At 35.9% G+C, this 19,854-nt stretch overlaps 1 pseudogene; it reads right to left on the bottom strand.

The window, feature by feature from the left end:
* Positions 1-8,873: 8,873 nt before the first annotated feature.
* The window catches only part of LOC148564370 (uncharacterized), a 34,831-nt pseudogene continuing 23,850 nt past the window's right edge, over positions 8,874-19,854 (bottom strand).

Here is a 19,854-nt window from a genome sequence, read left to right as displayed (position 1 = left end):
AGTTCTCTCTTCAAAATGGCGCCGTTGCCGGGGAATTGCAAACGTGTGCCTTATTATTGGTTATTGTAAATATTTGCTTTTTGCTTGTTTATTTGTTTTTATTTTTGTTTTTGTTTTTGCTTTTTCATAAATTAAGAGGTTATTATTTTTTTTTTTTAAATTTTTTCAAAAATTTGTTCTTAGTGTTCATCTTGATCTTCAAGTTGTTCTTCGCGTTCATCTTGACCTTCAAGTTGTTCTTAGTTGTTTTCTTCGTTTTGATCTAAAAATTTTAAGTTTGGTGTCATTTTATTGTTTTTCTCTTTCCTCATTAAATTCAAAAAATTCAAAATTTAAAATTCAAATTTCAAAATTTCAAATTTTAATTTTCAAAATTCAAATTTCAAAATTTAAAATTCAAATTTCAAATTTCAAAATTTAAAATTTCAAAATTTAAATTTCAAAATTCAAATCTTTTTAAAAAAAAATCATATCTTTTTCAAAATCTTATCTTATCTTATTTCAAAAATCGAATTTCAAAATTCAATATTTAAATTTCAAATTTCAAATTTTCAAATTTCAAAATTTAAATTTCAAAAATTTAAAATTCAAAAATTCAAAATTCAAAATTCAAAATTTCAAATTTCAAAATTTAATTTTCAAATTTAAAATTTAAATAACCTTTTAATTTTAAATTGTTTTTATTTTTGTTTTTATCTTTTACTTGTTACTATGAACTCTCACCCCTTTGCCTATGAGTCTGGTTATAATTATGTTGCTGGAAGAAGAAATTACAATGAAAACAGGCATCAAGGTTGGAACAATCAAAGATGGGAGGAGCCACAAGGATTTGATCAACCCTCTTGGCGACAACCACCTCCAATGGACTATCAACAACCACCACCATATGCCTATAAACCCTCTCCTCAACATGACTTTGGACCACCATACTCACAAGCCCCTTTCCGCCAATCACCTCCATATGACCCTAACCCGTATCCACCATACCAACCACCTTATGAGCCAAATGAACCATACACAGAACCACCACTTTTCCAACATAACTACTCTCATAAACCACCACCTCAATATTCACCATCTCCATATCATTATCAAGATGAACCACCTTCCTATTATGAACCACCATCTCCTATTATGAACTCTCTCTCCCAACCAATGAATCCTCATATCCACCCCCAACTCCAATGGATGACAGACTTCATGTTATTCTTCAAAGGCAAGAAAGGATGAATAAGAGTGTGCTAAATTTCGGGGCCGCCCTAGGCGAGTTAGTAAATATAATAGCTTCCCAATATCTGAGCACTCAAAGAACTCCCATGGCTACATGTGGAAAATCAAAAGAAGAGCAAAGCATGAAGGAGACACTAGAAACTTCGGTGGACAATGAGGAACATGGCTTTGTATTGGAACAAGTGGAGGAAGCCATAATAGTTGCAGAGGAAGAAGTGGTTGAAGACTTAGGAGATGCTGAACCTCCATGGGAAAGTCAGGTTATAAAACCTCCTTCCAAGGCGATTGAAATTGATGCTGAGGAGGGTGTACAACCTCTAATGCATATCATGACTAAGGACTTGGAAGAAGTCGATCAAGAGATGGAGATTAAAGAAGAAGAAGCACAACCTTCCATGCCCTCGGTAAGCAATAAAGAAGAGATTGAATTGGAGAAAAGCTACCTAGAGGAAGAGGTTGAAATTAAAGAAGTTTGCAAAGAGGTGGAAGTTGTCAAAGAGCACAAGGGAGTGGAGCTTGAAATCACCTTGCCAAAGTTATTGGAGACCCCTCCCCCTAAGTTTCCATCATCCTTCACAACATTCAAGTGGGTAAAATTCATATCCCTTAGCTTTCTAATTCTACTTGAATATGGGCTACTGGAGACGGATGATCAACTTAGAGCTCTTTGTGGCATAAAAAGTAAGAGGAAGATGGTCAGTAGTAAGAATTGTCCTGCAAGGTTCATTATGGTTGGAAGCTCAAAGTTTAAATGCAAGGGTTAGTGTAGAGCTCAATTGAATGAGTCTAGGAAGCTGTTTGGTAGCTGCAGTGAGAATTCAAATTACTTATCACCCGGCTGAAAAAATACAAATCCCAACAAAAATGGGTGTAAAAGCAAGGTTTGGGATCCTGGAATCTGCTCTGACATTTGTCACCCCGGGAACCTAAGAATCTGTTTAAAGCTTCTTAAGGGCTTTACATGCCTAGTTTGGGATCCCGAAGGTTACTGGAAGTACAAACACTGGTGGGGATTCCTGGATGAATACAAGCATAAGCCACCATAACAGGGAGCTCACCAAATGTCCAACTTAAGGACTCTAACTAAAAGTGCTAGGTGGGAGACAACCCACCATGGTATGATCGTTCCTTTTTCACTTTTATTTAGTTTTATTTGTTTTCGAGTTTTATTTTATTTTATTGTATTGAACATGTAGTTTTGCATAACATTCATATTAGCATTGCATTCTGTATCCTGCATTAAAAAAAAAAGTTACGCGACGCGACCGCATCATTGACGCGTCCGCATCGCAAGGAGATGGGAGAAAATAATAAACAAACAAAGAGTCACGCAGGAGCGTGGCTGGAAGTGTGCCCGTGGCACAAATCATCCCACGCGACCGCGTCGCTGACGCGTCCGCGTTGAATGGGAATATTGGCCTCCCACGCGACCGCGTGCCTCACGCGGCCGCGTGACCTGGATTCCGACGTAACAAGGGTGCACGACCGAAAGTTGTGCTAGAGTGGTGCTGGATTGGTGCTGAACACATATCCTTACCACGCGGACGCATGGCTCACGTGTCCGCGTCATACCCCATAATGGCCACTCACGCGACCGCGTCACCCTGGATTTTGGCAATACTAAGTTTTGAACAGAGAGTTGTGCGAGCGCGAGGCTGCCCTCGCGCCATTAGCCTAAAACGGGTCACGCGATCGCGTGACCGACGCGACCGCGTCAATCAGTTTAAGCGCAAGTTGCGCGACCGCGTGCCCCACGCGTCCGCGTCGCTTGCGCCGCACAGCTTATCCTAATTTGCCAAATATCTTATCTTTTCTTCCCCAATCCTAATTTCTCCTCCCTCCTTTCTCACTTACTTTTTCTTCCCTTCTTTTCCTTCTCATTCTTCTTATCTCTCACTTTATTTTATTTAATTTAATTGCATATTTTCATTCATTGCATTTTTTTCATTTTGTGCATATTTTTATTTTCTTTTCTAAATTTGTTATTTTTATATTGGTGTTAAAAATTTAATTGGGTAATTATTTTCTTGTGAGTTATTATGAAATTGTTTGACAATTATATATTACTTTTTGAAGGGTTGCTTGCATGTTCAATTTAATACTTTCACTAGCTTATTACCATGCTTACTATGTGTTTGTGAAAAAGCCCGTATGGCATTGTGCACTATTTTTTTTCGATTTCTTTCTATCTACTACTCTAAATGGTTGCTTTTCACAAAACCCTTTTTATATTTTATTACTTAAATATAATTGTTATTACAAACAAGTTGTTATTTTGAAAGACTTGGTAATCTAACTTGGACATTGAATGCTTGATCTATGCTACTCATGCCTTTGCCTGCATGCCAATAAACACCTTGCATTTAATTGTCATCATATGCACTTGCTATATTTCCATTGATGATTTTTCACATGTAGTCATGACCATGTGTTAACGTCATTCTTCTTTATTGTGCATTGATTACCACCTTTCCCGCTCTCTTCCTTACTCTAACCCTTAGCTTTAAAAGTTACTTTCTTTTTCCCTTTTCAGGATGGCCACCAAGGAAGGTAAAGAGAAAGCTACTCCCAAATCACCAGCAAGGAAAGGAACAAAAAGAGCCCTAGCTGAGGAACCACAACCCCCATCCACTTGTACATCTCAGCATGCACCGAGGACGGTGCAATCTTTAAGTGTGGGGAGGTCGATACCGATCTCCATGGGTTAGTTACTCTTCTATCTCAACACCAATGGTTTATTTTCCTTGTTAGTTGTTGCATTTGCATGTTTGATTGCATATTTATTTGATTTTATGCATTTAGTTACTACTTGGTTAACGTAATAAATTTCTTTTTAGGACTCTATTTTTGAAAAATTTCACTAATTTAAATTAAAAAAATTTATATTAAAACTTGTTTGAAAGTTGTATTTGGAACATGGTTTTTGAGCTAAAGAACACACAACCTGTGAGATTTGAGCTTATTTATATGGTTACACTATTTAACCGTAAATATTTTATTCCTGTGTGTTTCCTTCTCTATGATTGTAATTTATATTTTGTTCCAATCTATATGTCCATTATTTAGTGTATTTACATGCTTGCATATGATTGATGCCATTGTTTGATTTTAGCTCACTTATCCCAAATAAGCCTACCCTTTAAATCACCCTTGTCAGCCACTTTGAGCCTTTTAATCCCCATTTGTTCTGTATTTTACCACATCACTAGCCTTAAAGTAGAAAAATAATTAAATATCCTAATTGAATCTTTGGTTAGCTTAAGATAAGGATTGTGTAACAATTAAGTGTGGGGAAACTGTGGGAACATGGGTTAATAAGGGAATGTATCATGTTTCTAATTTTGAATATTGGGAAATTTGGGTACCTACTCATGTAAAACAGAAAATTAAAAATTCCATATGCATTGATATGTTATTTTAGTTTCTATATTTCAAAAAAAAAAGAGAAAAAGAAAAAAAAGAGAAAAAGAAAAAAAAAAAAAAAAATATATATATATATATATATATATATATATATATATATATTGGGGTAATTTTGTCCCCTTATTCATTTATTTATATTATATATATATATATATAATATAAATAAATGAATAAGGGGACAAAATTACCCCAATGTTAAGTTAATGAAAAAAAAAATCAATGCATATGTGATAAAATTAAAGAAAAATTGATACATGAGTATGTAATGCAAAAATGAAGACTATGGATAGCTAGGCATGATTCTAGAGTTATATAGAGTATATGTATGTTAGGTGAAAGCTTAGGTTAATTAAAGATTCAATTTATAAAGCTCACTTAGCCATATATATACCTTTACCCTTACCTTAGCCCCATTACAACCTTGAAAAAGACCTCATGATGTTTGCATTGGTATATTAAATATTATTGATTGGTTAGGTGAAGAACAAATTTTAGAAAGCATGACTAGAGAAGAGTAGAGTGATTGACCCTAAACACTTGAGAATTAGAGTGATATACACTACCAGTGAGGGTTCAATGCTTGATTCTATGTTCCCTGCTTTCATGAGCTCTCTTCTTACAAGTTTACTTGTCTTTTATTGTATAATTTGAATTAGTGAAATTTGAATTATGTTTGTCTTGAAAAGCTTATTTACTTTTAACCAAGTAGGTAGAAGCATTTCACATTTAGTTGCATTCATATAGATAGGATTGCATTTCATACTTTCTACCATTCCTCTTCATTCCTTTATAGCTTCTCTTGAGCTTAGCATGAGGACATGCTAATGTTTAAGTGTGGGGAGGTTGATAAACCACTATTTTATGGTTTATCTTGTACTCAATTGAGTGGTTTTTATCAACTCTTTACCCACTTATTCATACTATTCGCATGTTTTACATTTGCCTTCCTAATTATGAGCTTTGATTGAAAACATGCTTCTTTGGCCTTAAGTTCCCTATGTTTAATCCTCTCTTATTACCATTAGATTACTTGATATATGTGTTAAGTGATTTTAGAGATTATAGGGTAGGAATGGTTCAGAGGATGGAAAGGAAGCATGCAAAAGTGGAAGGAATACAAGAAGTTGGAGAAATTGCTAAGCTATCCAGCCTGACCTCTTCGCACTCAAATGACTATAACTTTAGATACAGAGGTCCAAACGACACGGTTCCAGTTGCGTTAGAAAGCTAATGTCTTGGGCTTTTATTTGATATATAATATGCCATAGTTGCCCTGACGCTAGGCAACGCAAACGCGTGCTCCACGCGGACGCATCGCAGTGGCGAAAATCAGCGTGGCAGATTTCTTCTCCAGCGATTTCTGGGCTGTTTTCGACCCAGTTTGTAGCCCAGAAAACACAGATTAGAGGCTATAAAGTAGGGGAATCCATTCATTCATAATCATAAGCTTTCATATTCACAATTTTAGGATTAGATGTAGTTTTAGAGAGAGAGGTTCTCTCCTCTCTCTTAGGATTAGGATTAGGATTTATATTAGGATTTAGGATTTCATCTTCTGCAATCACAGGTTCAATGTTCCTCTAATTTATTTTCTATTTTTATTCTATTACTTTAATTGTTATTTATCTTTTCAATTTGGCTTATGAACCATCCATGTTAGGATTTTTCTTAATTAATATAATTTGAGATATTTCAGATTTATGATTTTTACTTAGCTTCTTATATTCTTGGCTTTAATTGATGAATTGATAAATTGGAGACCCTTGAGTTAGAAGACTCTAGAGTTAATTGGTGATTGGCTCTCTGGCCACTAACACTAATCCTTCCCAAGGGAGAGGATTAGGACTTGTGAATAGAAATTGGCTCCTAACTTAATTTTCCTTTATTTAGTAAAGGATAACCAAGTAGAGCAACAACCAATTACCATTACACTTGGAAAATCCAACATGGATAGAACTTCCAATTAATCATTCTACCAGTCAAGGTTTTTTATTTAGATATATATATATATATATATATAAATCTCTTTTAATTTATATTGCTTTAATTTATAACTATATCTGTGCCCATTGCCCAAACTCCAAATTTCCCAGAAAACTCATAACCAATAATAAATCATACTTCCCTGCAATTCCTTGAGAAGACGACCCGAGGTTTAAATACTCGGTTATCAATTTTATTGGGTTTGCTTAAGTGACAACCAAAACTTTTGTAAGAAAGGACTTTTGTTGGTTTAGAAGCTTGCAACGGGAATTTATTCTGAATTCTATACCACGCAAAAGTTCTCTCTTCAGTGCCCGATTTTTAACTTTAATTATTTTTATAAATTTTTCTACAGTTTTTACTACTCTCACTCAGTACCAGACAAATTTAAGCCGGTACTGCCGGCTAATTTACCGGTATGCATGTTTACACAATTTTCCGCAAAAAATTATATTTTCCAACTTAAAAAAATTTACTGAGTCCAAATATCATATTTAAATTTTCTAATTAATATTCTAAATTTTTGGAATCTATTTTGTGTAATTAAATTAATTAATTAAGTAGTTAATTAATTGTGGTTCTTACAGAAATTCTGGTCATGTTTTTTCTAGTACTATTTTATTTTTAGAGCTAAGACTATGGTGTGATGTTAATGTCTGAGGTTTGGTCCTCTACGAGGTCATTTTTCCCTTCTTTAACAAGTGACCTCTCTTTCTATATAACATTTCTTCTTGTTTTCCAAAATTATTCCATAGTTTTTGTTTTCTGGTTCATTTATTTTTAATATGTGTCTAAGTTCTTTGCTAGTAGAAAACAAGTTCGTAGTGAGAAATGGAGCCAAAACTATTTGTATATGCTACTATGAGCAGAAAAACAACTAGTTTGTCCATGCTTCTTTCATATATTTTATTTTTCCATGTTTATTTCATCCAGGCAATGTAATGGTTATGTTTTCTATTTTTTCTTTAAGGCATACTTATGACTTTTTCTATCTTATATAAGTGCAACGGCTGTTAGAAGTAGAATCTAACATTGAAAATAGCTTTTCTGCAAATTCTAAACTTGTATGTTTTATGAGGCTAAAAGAATATCAAAATGTATACATGTTTACCTTATTTAATTATTAGATGTTGCACGCTATTTCTGTTCTTATTCTTTATTTTGTTGATTTATTTCCTCTCTTTTTTCTGCAGGTGGGTCAGCAAACTAATCAGGAAAAGACATGATTCTTCAGTGATAAATGTCTCTTAGCATCCTGATAATATTAGCATTCTAACTTTTTTATTCATATGTGTTAAGACTTTCTTGTAATTTTACAATAAATAGAAGCTAGAACGCTTCCTTGTAGGCTTGATAAGCTTGTGGATGCACTTCCTTGCCATTCTGGAAATTCTTTCTAATGATTAATAAATTCTGTTAATAATAGACAAGAAAACTACTTGTTACTCATGGATTATTATTATTAAACCTCAATATTTCAAACATATAAACTTTGTTTATTCTGCATTTAGTTTTTAAAATTTTATTTAATTTATTGTTTTCTAAATAAAGGATGATATAAACCATATGATTCAGTCGGGTTGGTGAAAATGGAGTACTTTGAACTTTATGTGATAAAAGAGTAACTTGAAAACTCAAGGGTAAAATTATTAGACTATCATTAGCCTAGTTATGTTATATGCAACAGAGTGTTAGCACTTTAGTTTAACAATCCAATGTTAGATCATTGTTTACCGTCTCGTTTAGAAATCAGTTTAAGCAGCATCTTATTTTATTTTATTTTATATTTGCTACAGATTCTAGTTGCATCAACATCCACAGATGGAAAATGCTGAATATTTTCCACCTTTATAAAAGGTGTAGATGCAAGGTATGATAACAGGAACTCTGATTATGGTTAACATTCTTATATTTGTTTTTCATGCATATGTTATACTACTCATGTTTACATGATGAATTGGCACATGGATCCAAAAAAATAGAGTCAAAGTTTGGAGAGGTATTCAATATTTAACTCTTGTACCTCATGTGAATTCTTGATAAGCCTCTTCCCCAAAATCAAGATATCTATCCTTTCTTTTATCGTTCATGAGGTTGTCGGATTTAATGCCAACTATGGTATTGACATATTAGGTTCACTACTTAGGTATTATTATGATGTAGATAGTTGATGATCCTTATTCGCACAAACAGAAAGCTGAATATAGCACTTATGAACATAGTGAATAGCTGTGACATTAAATTATTTTAGTTTCATATGCGTGCTGCAGTATATCAAATTTTCTACTAAACATGATCCTCTATGTTTCAACCTCAAAAATTGGTGAAGAAAACTTATCCGATCCTCCCTTGGAATAGTTATTACTATGCACTGCATTGGTTTCTTGCAGTAAGTACCAAAATTTCTCAGAATAATCCTTGTTAACATGATTTCTCCTATGAGGGTACCCTTAGTACAAGTAATTTGATGGAATGAAAACTGGTGTTTCTTTCTCAACTCTATGCATATTATTATTGTTATTAGGCCCTCTACTTCTATGCCTATAATCATCATCATAATTCTTTGTTGGCACTGAATTATTTACCTTCAAACATTTCTTTATCACCTTAGCTTCTTCCTTTAATCTTTCTCTTATGTCATTGATGTTTTGCCAAAGCTTACATGATCTTGAACTACTGCTGATATTACTACTCCTTGATGATTTGAAACTTGAAGAAGATCCATTATTATTATTGGAATTGCTAGGGATTCTGTTGCACTCAATGCATAAACTCAATGGATAAACAATTACCTTAATTTATTTTAGCAAAAAGAGGACTTATATACATAGTCGTACATAATTCATGTTGGAATAAAATGCAAGTAAGCTGTGAATATATCCTGTTATTTGAAATTTGTTTACTTATGGGCCTGTGAAATATATCTTGTATGCAGTTTTATATGCCAATTGACAAGGGCATTTATTATTGTTACTTGGCTAAATAGAACTTTTCCTTCTCTATTGCAGGGATTGAATTAAGAGCCTAAGAGTAAGGTTCATGTTCTTGAGACTGCTCTATTGAATATTGCCGAATTTGCATCTCGAGCTGCTCAAAAGGATTTTAATTTAAGCATTCCTCTTACCATTTCGGGGGTTATTACCAAGTATTCTCCCTCACTTTGTGTATATCTGAAGAGAGAACTTTTGCGTGGTCTAGAAATTCACAGATAAATCCTCGTTGCAAGTATAGCTTCTAAACCAACAAAAGTCCTTTCTTACAAACATTTTGATTGTCACAAGTAACAAACCCCTTAAAAATTGATAACCGAAGTATTCAAACCTCGGGTCGTCTTCTCAAGGAACTTCAGGGAGGTATGTTCTTATTATTGGTTATGAGTTTTGTAAATTGGGGGTTTTGAGATAAGGAACAGGTAATTTAAATGACAAGTAAAGTAAATAAATAACTATAAAATAAACTCTTGGCAAGGTATGAAAATTCAGAAGTCCTATCCTAGTTATTCTTATAAGAATTGAAGTTAATCCCACTTAGTTAACCCTTACGAAAGCAAGGGAAAGTCAAGTGAACTAATTAGTTAGATTCCCAAGTCCTAGCCAACTCCTAAGGAAAGACTAGAGTTAGTGGAATTCCAGTCAATTAGCAGACATAACAATCAATCACGATAAGTTGATAACTCAAGATCCTCCAGTTAATCAATTAAAGCCAAGAATATAAAAAGCTAAATAAGAATCATAAATCTGAAATACCTCAATTGCATTAATAAGAGAAAATCAATCTAAACATAGAGAGTTCATAAGCCAATTTGGCAACATAAGTAATTAAAGGATAGCATTGAAGTATCTGAAAATAAAAGAGAAATATGAAGTAAAAGAAATATTGAACCTGAGAAAGAGTTGAAATCCTAAATCCTTTAAGAGGAATCCTAATCCTAAAACCTAAGAGAGAGGAGAGAACCTCTCTCTCTAAAAGCTACATCTAAAGTATGAAAAGTGAATAATTATCGACCTCCTTTGAATGGATGCATTCCCCCACTTTATAACCTCTAATCTGTGCTTTCTGAACTTGGATATGGGCCAAAAAGGGCTTCAAAAATCGCTGGGAGCATTTTCTGCAGTTTCTGGTGCGTGGCGTCTGTCACGCGTCCGCGTGGGTCACGCGGTCGCGTCATCTGGGAGTTTTTCTTGTCACGTGTTCACTTCAGTCACGCGTACACGTCATCTGCGTTATGCCCAAGGCACACATCCACGTTATTTTCACTTTCGCGTCGCTGCCTTTTCGCGCTAGGCATGCGGCCGTGTCGTCCATGCGTTCGCGTCGCTGCCAGTTTCTTCAAAAACTCCATTTTGTGCTTTCCTTCCATTTTTGTATGTTTTCTTTCCATCATTTAAATCATTCCTGCCTTAGTAGATCTGAAAATACTCAACACACAAATCACGGCATCGAATGGTAATAAAAGGTAATTAAAATAATTATTTTTAAAGCATATGAAACATGTTTTTCACATATATCACATAATAAGGAAGGGAAAGTAAAACCATGCAATTTCACATGAATAAGTGGGTGAAGGGTTGAATAAATCACTTAAATTGAGCACAAAATATATCATAAAATATGGGTTTATCAACCTCCCCACACTTAAACAATAGCATGTCCTCATGCTGAATTCGAGATAAAGAGTAAGGTAAAATGGTGGAATTTCATGCAATGCATTCTATTCTAAATGCAACTACCTAAATGAATCATGCAATTCTAATTGTTATTCACTTGTATATAAAGCTTACATGTAGTTAAATTAATTCATATCCTCAAGGAATCATATATGCATAGCCAAACCTTAGATAATGTTAAAGCACTTTTACAATTGAGATGGGTAAAAATATTTCACAAACTTGCAAGACAATTAACAATTTAAGCAGAGATATATGGTGATGAGCTATTGAACCCTCACTGGATTTTGTGTTTGCTCTCTAGTCACTCAGTGTTTATTGGGTTAATCACTCTATTCTTTTTCTATCCTTACTTTCTATAACTTTATTCTTCATCTAACCAATCAACAAATATGGAATACAGACATACAAAAATCATGAGGTCTTATTCAAGGTTGTAATGGGGCCAAGGTAAAGGTAAGGGTATATGTATAAGGCTAAGTGAGCTAATAAGTGAATCCTTGATTAGTCTAAGATCTCACCTAACATACATACTATATAAATCAATGTTTCTTAACCTATTTGCCCAAATTTTCCCTTTGTATTGCAAACTCATGTATTAAATTTAATTCTGTCCCATGTGCATTGATTCTTTTTATTTTGCATTTGGAGAATTTTTGTATCCCCTTATTTAAATACTGGAAAATTTTATTATTATTATTATTATTTTTAATGCACATGGTAATTCAATTGTTTTGATTTCACATGAGCATGCTTCCCAAATTTTGTTTTTGCAACAACTCATTCTTTTTTAAATTCCTACTTTATTTCTATCATCCCATGTTCCCATAAGATTTCCCACACTTAAATAATACACAATTTCTATCTTAAGCTAACTAAGGATTTAGCTTGAGATTTTTATTTTGTTTTTCTGCTTAAGGCTAGTAATGTGGTTTATAGAGCAAGAGGGGATTAAAAAGCTCAAGGGGGCTAACAAGGGTGATGTAAAAGGTAGGCTAATTTGGTATAAGTGAGGAAAAATTCAAATGATGGCCTCAATCATCTCTTGGTATGTATCTATATTCTATAATTGGACATATAGATTAAAACAAAGTAAAGAACATCAGAATAAAAAAGAAGGGCAAAACACACAGGAATGAAATTTATGGTTTGAATGTAACTATACAATTAAGCTCAAAACTCACAGGCTGTGTGTTCTCCAGCTCAAAAATCATATATCAGTTATGTATGTCATGCAAGTAAAAATTAAGAGTTCTCATTATTCTCAATGTAAATCTTAGGGTGGCCCTTAAAATCTTAGTGTTGTTCCTTGATGAAATGTTGTTAACTAACTAAAATGTAATGCTATATATACAAGGTATGTGGATTGTTTTAATTTACTAAAATTTCTAGTTTACTCCTTTTATTTTCAATTAAATCAAACTATTATATGCTAAAAAGGTAAACTTATACTAATTAATCCACATATTCTATAACTAATAAGTTTAGAATTGCAAACTAAACTAAATGTCTAAAATATGAACTAAAGTGCAAAATGCGGAAATAAAGTAAAAATACAGCAAAAGAACAATGTATAAGTACTGAAAAGAAAAAAAAAGTAAAAATAAAAATACAGAAAAATAAACAAAATAAGATAAAAAAAGGAGTCTGTAGTGGTTCACCAAAAAGATACGCCAGGGATGGCGACCTCCCCACACTTAAAATAAAGCATCGTCCTCGATGCTCACTCAAGCTGGGTGTGAAGGAGTGTCATCACCGGAAGGATGGGCTGCTAGAGTCTCTGTGGTGGCCTAAAGGTCTGCAGACTGGATGAGGGTAGGAGGATCTGTCTGTTGCAGTGGAGGCTCTGACTGTATAGGAATCTCTGGGTCTGCAGCCTGAATCTAGTGTGGCTCCTCCTGCTGTGCGCAACCTGCTCTGGTCCTGCCTGCTCAGGCTCCCTCTGTGCATGTGTCTCCTCCTCATGCTCGTCCGCCTCCTCCTCGGATGGCTCTGATGGTGTGTCAGGCTCGGAGGGGTGTCGCCGCCAGATCGGATCATCAACTTGAGGTGCTCATAGCATCGCTTGTTGCGACGCTTAGATCGCTCATATCACCGCCGGTTACGGCGCTCCATCTGGTCCAGCTGCTGAAATAGGCGGTGCACAAGGTGGTAAACGGGCTCTGAGGTAGGTGGAGGTACAGTGGGTGGGGCTGGTGTAGCAGTGGAAGAAGAAGAGGCAGCTGAAGATGTGGCTGCCTTACCAGAAGTGGTAAGGAATGGAGGTCTGTAGCCTAAAGCTTGAAACTTCCTGCTGTGAGGAATGATCTTCTTGCAGTCTGCAGCAGTCGGCTTCGCATCAGCCAGCTCCCAAGGCACGTCAGCTCGACGGCCGAGCTGGGTAATCAAATATGGGAAAGGGAGAGTGCCTCTGACATGGACCCTGGCCATGTAATACCGAATGAATCGTGGAAGATACAGGTCCTTACCCTCCATCACACACCAGAGGAGGGTGATCATAGCAGCAGGCAGCTCCGTCTCATGAGTGCTCGGCATAACAAAGTTGCTCAGGATCTGGTGCCAGAGCCGAGCCTCATCATTCAGATACATCAGCTTGATACCCTTAGGCATTGCTGTATTCTTTCCCATGACCCAGGGGACATTAGGATCAAGGGCTATCCTCTGCTTGACAGCATCCCAGTTAAATCGCATAAAGCGCATATCTTCTTCAGCCCTTTGGTAACCGTCAGGCTGATCTGACTTAGGCTGAAGCTGCAGAATATCCTCAATGGCTTCCTCAGTGACCAATATCTGTTTCCCTCTGAGGTGCACTGCATCCAGGGAAGTCTTGAAATAGTTGCAGTAAAACTCTCTTACCCAGGAAGCATTGACCTTTGTCAAGTTTCTCTCCAAGAAGAACCAGCCTCTCTGTTTTATCTGTTCGGAGGTGTACTGCTGTAGGTCTTCTGGAATTTTCAGAGTCCTCTCCAGGTACAGGTTTCTGGAGGTGGCAAACACTGGATACTTCAGCTCACAGTATTTGTTTGCAAATTTAACTAGATCATTGGCAGGGAGGAGCTGGTCAGCCTTCTCCTGCGGGGTAAAGTGCTTTTCGCGCCAGGAGTCATCATGCATAATGTCCAGGATAGACATAGAGGATTCGCCACTTTTCCTTTTGCCAGTGGTGGCTTTGCCTTTTCCTTTGCGCTGAGGGTCAGACATACTGAAAAACAGAAATTCCAGGATATAATTGAAGAACAAAAGCAGGAAAACAAGTAGGAAAATAGAATAATAACACTAGAAGCACATAGTGGCAAAAGAGCAGTAGAATTATGAAATGAGTTAAGTATATGTGCATTATGGATTGTATTTGAGTTAGAAATCTGAGATGAAAAATCACAATCCAAGATGTAATATAAGTAGAATTCATGTTAATTAGGAAAAACCATAATCATGCCTTGAGTTAGAAAGTTAAAGTAAATAGTTAAAAACCAAAAAGAGAAGTTTGAAAGTTAGATCGGTTAGGATGGAAAAAGAGGTGAGAAAGTGGAAATCAGTGAGTTAGGAGAAAGAAAATTAATGTGAGTGGCATGATAAATGTTTCCTAGGTAATAATAAATTCACAAATTTAAAGAATAATCAACTTATATTTAGGCAAAAATATCAGGTTATTGATGATAATTCAAATAGAGATGAGAGTAGCAAAAATGAAAAGGAAATCATCAATAATGTGATTTACTAGCCAGGGAATTAAGAAGGAATAAGAATGCTATCCCGTGCATTCATGAATTGGTTTGGTAAAAGCTAAGTAATGCAAAATTCAAAATTGCCAAAACCAATACATGAATGAGAATGAAACAAGCCGCAGAAAATTGGGCAGCATTCCGGCTAAAATTGGATGTTCCCGGGTAATAAACAGCAAGCAGAGTAGTTCATATAAATTAAAATAAAGCTGCAAATACACATAAGTAATATGAACATGAAAGAGCAGTGTAACAGCAGCATGAAACAGTAAAGAACAGCATATGAACAATATGATCATCACAGCAAAATCAGAATTGCAAAATTGATAAAACCAGTAGCAAGAACGGCGCAATTATCATGCCTAAATCCACTAACCACATCCTAGCTACCTAACTACCTAGAATCCACTACAAACATGCATCTCTAACTAGCCTAATTCGAATATAATCTGAAAAATAAATAATGACAAGTGATAGAGAAATTGGCGTTCGGCGGAACCTGGTATGTGTAAGAACAGAGGTGAGGGCAGAGAGATGGTGGTGGGGAAGCGGCGGTGCTGGGGGGCAGTGGCGGCGCTGTGGCGGAGCAGGACGGGTTGGAGGTTGGGGTTTGGGTTGGGTGAGGGGGAGAGGAGGGGAGAAGGGGGCGAGGGTTGTGGGTTGGGGGCGGCGCTGGTGGGAGGCGGTGCTGGTGGCATGGTGGTGGTGGCTGGCCGCGGTTGGGGCAGCGGTGGTGGAGGGAAGAAGAGGGAGAAGAAGGGGAGGGAAGGAAGAAGAGAGAAAGGGGAGAGGGGGGATGTCGCGTGGTGGTCTGGGTGGTTGGGGGTGGTGTGGCGGTCGGAGTGGTGGCTGGGGGTAGTGGTGGTTGGGTGGGGAGAAGAGAGGGAGCAGAGGGGGGTTGAGGGGAAGAGAATGGTGACGCGGGGGGGGGGGGGGGGGAGAAGGGAATAGGGTTTCGCGTGGTTGGGGTTAGTGATTTTGAATCCACGCGAACGCGTGGAGCACGCGATCACGTGACTAGGGTGAAATGGAGTTGACGCGGTCGCGTGATTGACGCGATCGTGGGTCATGCGGTCGCGTCATCTGGGAGTTTTTCTTGTCACGCGTTCGCTTCAGTCACGCGTACACGTCATCTGCGTTTTGCTCAAGGCACGCATCTGCGTCAGTCACGCGTTCGCGTCGCTGCCTTTTCGCGCTAGGCATGCGGTCGCGTCGTCCATGCGTTCGCGTCGCTGCCAGTTTCTTCAAAAATTCCATTTTGTGCTTTCCTTCCATTTTTGTATGTTTCCTTTCCATCCTTTAAATCATTCCTGCCTTAGGAGATCTGAAAATACTCAACACACAAATCACGGCATCGAATGATAATAAAAGGTAATTAAAATAATTATTTTTAAAGCATAGGAAACATGTTTTTCACATATATCACATAATAAGGAAGGGAAAGTAAAACCATACAATTTTACATGAATAAGTGGGTGAAGGGTTGAATAAATCACTTAAATTGAGCACAAAATATATCATAAAATATGGGTTTATCAATGTCCCCTCTTTTTTGTTTTATCTTTTTTTAGCAGTCATAGTTATTAGCATTAAAGCTTATCAATCCCTGCTTTTAATTCATCATAGTACCTCTTGCTCTTACGCAGATGTCAGTTAGCATACTGTGAGTTAACTACTTAATTGCCACGTAACTAACTCTCAAAAAGCTACAACTAACTGAAATAACAAACTAATTATGTACTTCATCTATTTAAATAATAATGATGCAGCTCAAAGAAATCAAGAAAAGGGAAGAGTCCTGGAAAAGGAGGCAACGAGTTCCGAAAAAGTATTGGTAGAGTTTAGGATAGATTAGGATAGATGAAGATATTAAAAGTAGCTCTGCATTAGGTGGTGTTACATGGGAAGAAAATTTTGATCATTATCATGAGATGGTTGTTGATGCTTTGTAATCTGAGTTTCACATGTACATGCAACCAACAGTGGAGGAACCAAATTGAAATGCTAAGAGATTTTATGATCCCTTAGATTCAGTTAGTAAATGATGAGCGGATAATTTATACGCTTTTTGGCATTATTTTTACATAGTTTTTCAGTATGATTTAGTTAGTTTTTAATATATTTTTATTAGTTTTTAAATAAAAATCACATTTCTGGACTTTACTATGGGTTTGTGTGTTTTTCTGTGATTTCAGGTATTTTCTAGCTGAAATTGAGGGACTTGAGCAAAAATCAGATTCAGAGGTTGAAGAAGGACTACAGATGCTGTTGGATTCTGACCTTCCTGCACTCAAAGTGGATTTTCTGGAGCTACAGAACTCCAAATGGTGCGCTCTCAATTGCGTTGGAAAATAGACATCCAGGGCTTTCCAGAAATATATAATAGTCCATACTTTTTCCGAGTTTAGACGACGCAAACTGGCGTTCAACACCAACTTTCTGCCCTATTCTGGAGTTAAACGCCAGAAACAGGTTGCAAAGTGGAGTTAAACGCCAGAAACAGGTTACAAACTGGCGTTCAACTCCAAGAGAAGCCTCTACACGTTTAAAGCTCAATGCTCAGCCCAAGCACACACCAAGTGGGCCCCAGAAGTAGATTTCTGCATCATTTACTCATTTCTGTAAACCCTAGTAACTAGTTTAGTATAAATAGGACTTTTTATTATTGTATTCAAAGTCTTGGTTACTCCGGTTCCCCTCTGGGGCTGAGACCAATGAACTCCATTATCACTTATGTATTTTCAACGGTAGAGTTTCTACACACCATAGATTAAGGTGTGGAGCTCTGCTGTTCCTCATGAATTAATGCAAAGTACTATTGTTTTTCTATTCTATTCAAGCTTATTCCTATTCTTAGATGTTCATTCGCACCCAAGAACATGATGAATGTGATGATTATATGACGCTCACCATCATTCTCACTTACGAATGCGTGCCTGACAAACACTTCCGTTCTACATGCAAACAAGCTAGAATGAATATTTCTTAGATATCTAATACAGAGGACCGAGTCTGAGATATTAGAGTCTTCGTGGTATAAGTTAGAACCCATGGACGACCATTCCTGAGATCCAGAAAGTCTAAACCTTGTCTGTGGTATTCCGAGTAGGATCTGGGAAGGGATGGCTGCGACGAGCTTCAAACTCGCGAGTGCTGGGCGTAGTGACAGACGCAAAAGGATCAATGGATCCTATTCCAGCATGATCGAGAACCGACAGATGATTAGCCATGCAGTGACAGCGCATTGGACTATTTTCACTGAGAGGACAGGATGTAGCCATTGACAACGGTGATGCCTAACATACAGCTTGCCATAGAAAGGAGTATGAAGGACTGGATGACAGCAATAGGAAAGAAGAGATTCAGGAGGAACAAAAGCATCTCTATACACTTATCTGAAACTCTCACCAATGAATTACATAAGTATCTCTATCTTTAATTTACGTTCTATTTATATTTTTATTATCAATTCACCATAACCATTTGAATCCGCCTGACTGAGATTTACAAGGTGACCATAGCTTGCTTCAGGCCGACAATCTCCGTGGGATCGACCCTTACTCACGTAAGGTTTATTACTTGGACGACCCAGTGCACTTGCTAGTTAGTTGTGCGAAGTTGTGACAAAGTGTGATTCACGTTTGAGAGCAACAAGTCTTTGGCGCCATTGTTGATGATCACAATTTCGTGCACCAAGTTTTTGGCGCCGTTTCCGGGGATTGTTCGAGTTTGGACAACTGACGGTTCATCTTGTTGCTCAGATTAGGTAATTTTATTTTATTTTTAAGCTTTTTATTTCTTATTTTAGAAAATAATACAAAAAATTTTTTTTTTCCTTTTCGTTTTTTCCAAAATAATTTTCAAAAAAAAAAACCAAAAAAAACATTAATAAAATCATAAAAACAAAAAAATATTTTGTGTTTGTTGTTTGAGTCTAGTGTCAAATTTTAAGTTTGGTGTCAATTGCATGTTTTAACTTTTCCCTAAAAAATTTTTTCGAAAAATTCATGTATATGTTCTTCATGATCTTCAAGTTGTTCTTGATGATTTTCTATGTTTGATCTTTAATTTTTCTTGTTTTGTGTCTTTTCTTGTTTTTCATATGCATTTTCAATTTATTAGTGTTTAACGTTTGAAAATTTCTAAGTTTGGTGTCTTGCATGTTTTTCTTTTCTTAAAAATTTTCAAAAATAAGTTCTTGGTGTTCATTTTGACATTCAAAGTGTTCTTGGTGTTCACCTTGACATTCATAGTGTTCTTGCATGCATCATGTGTTTTGTTTCATAATTTTTATGCATTGGGTCTTTTTGATGTTTTTCTCTCTCATCATTAAAATTCAAAAATAAAAAAATATCTTTCCCTTATTCTCTCATAAATTTTCGAAAATTTGATTTGATTTAGTCAAAAGTTTTTAAATTTAATTGTTTCTTATGAGTCAAGTCAAATTTTCAATTTAAAAATTCTATCTTTTTCAAATCTTTTTCAAAAATCAAATCTTTTTCAATTTTTTTTCTTTCATAATTTCAAAAATTTCAAAATTTATTTTCAAAATCTTTTTCTTATTTCTATTTCATATTTTCAAAATTAATGCTAACAATTAATGTGATTGATTCAAAAAACTTTAAGTTTGTTACTTGCCTAGTAAGAAAGGTTCAATCTTTAAATTTTAAAATCATATCTTTTTGTTTCTTATTAGTCAAGTAATCAACTTTAATTTTCAAAATCAAATCTTTTTAAATTTCTTTTTCAAATCTTTCTCAAAATAAGTTTCAATCACATCTTTTTCAAAATCAATTTCAAAATCTATTTCAAAATCTTTTCTAACTTCT

This window comes from Arachis ipaensis, chromosome B5 (genome assembly GCF_059453495.1).
Source record: "Arachis ipaensis isolate K30076 ecotype BB chromosome B5, ASM5945349v1, whole genome shotgun sequence".
NCBI lineage: Eukaryota > Viridiplantae > Streptophyta > Magnoliopsida > Fabales > Fabaceae > Arachis > Arachis ipaensis.
The sequence above is the reverse complement of the archived record's forward strand: the minus strand, read 5'-3'. Positions and strand labels throughout refer to the sequence as shown.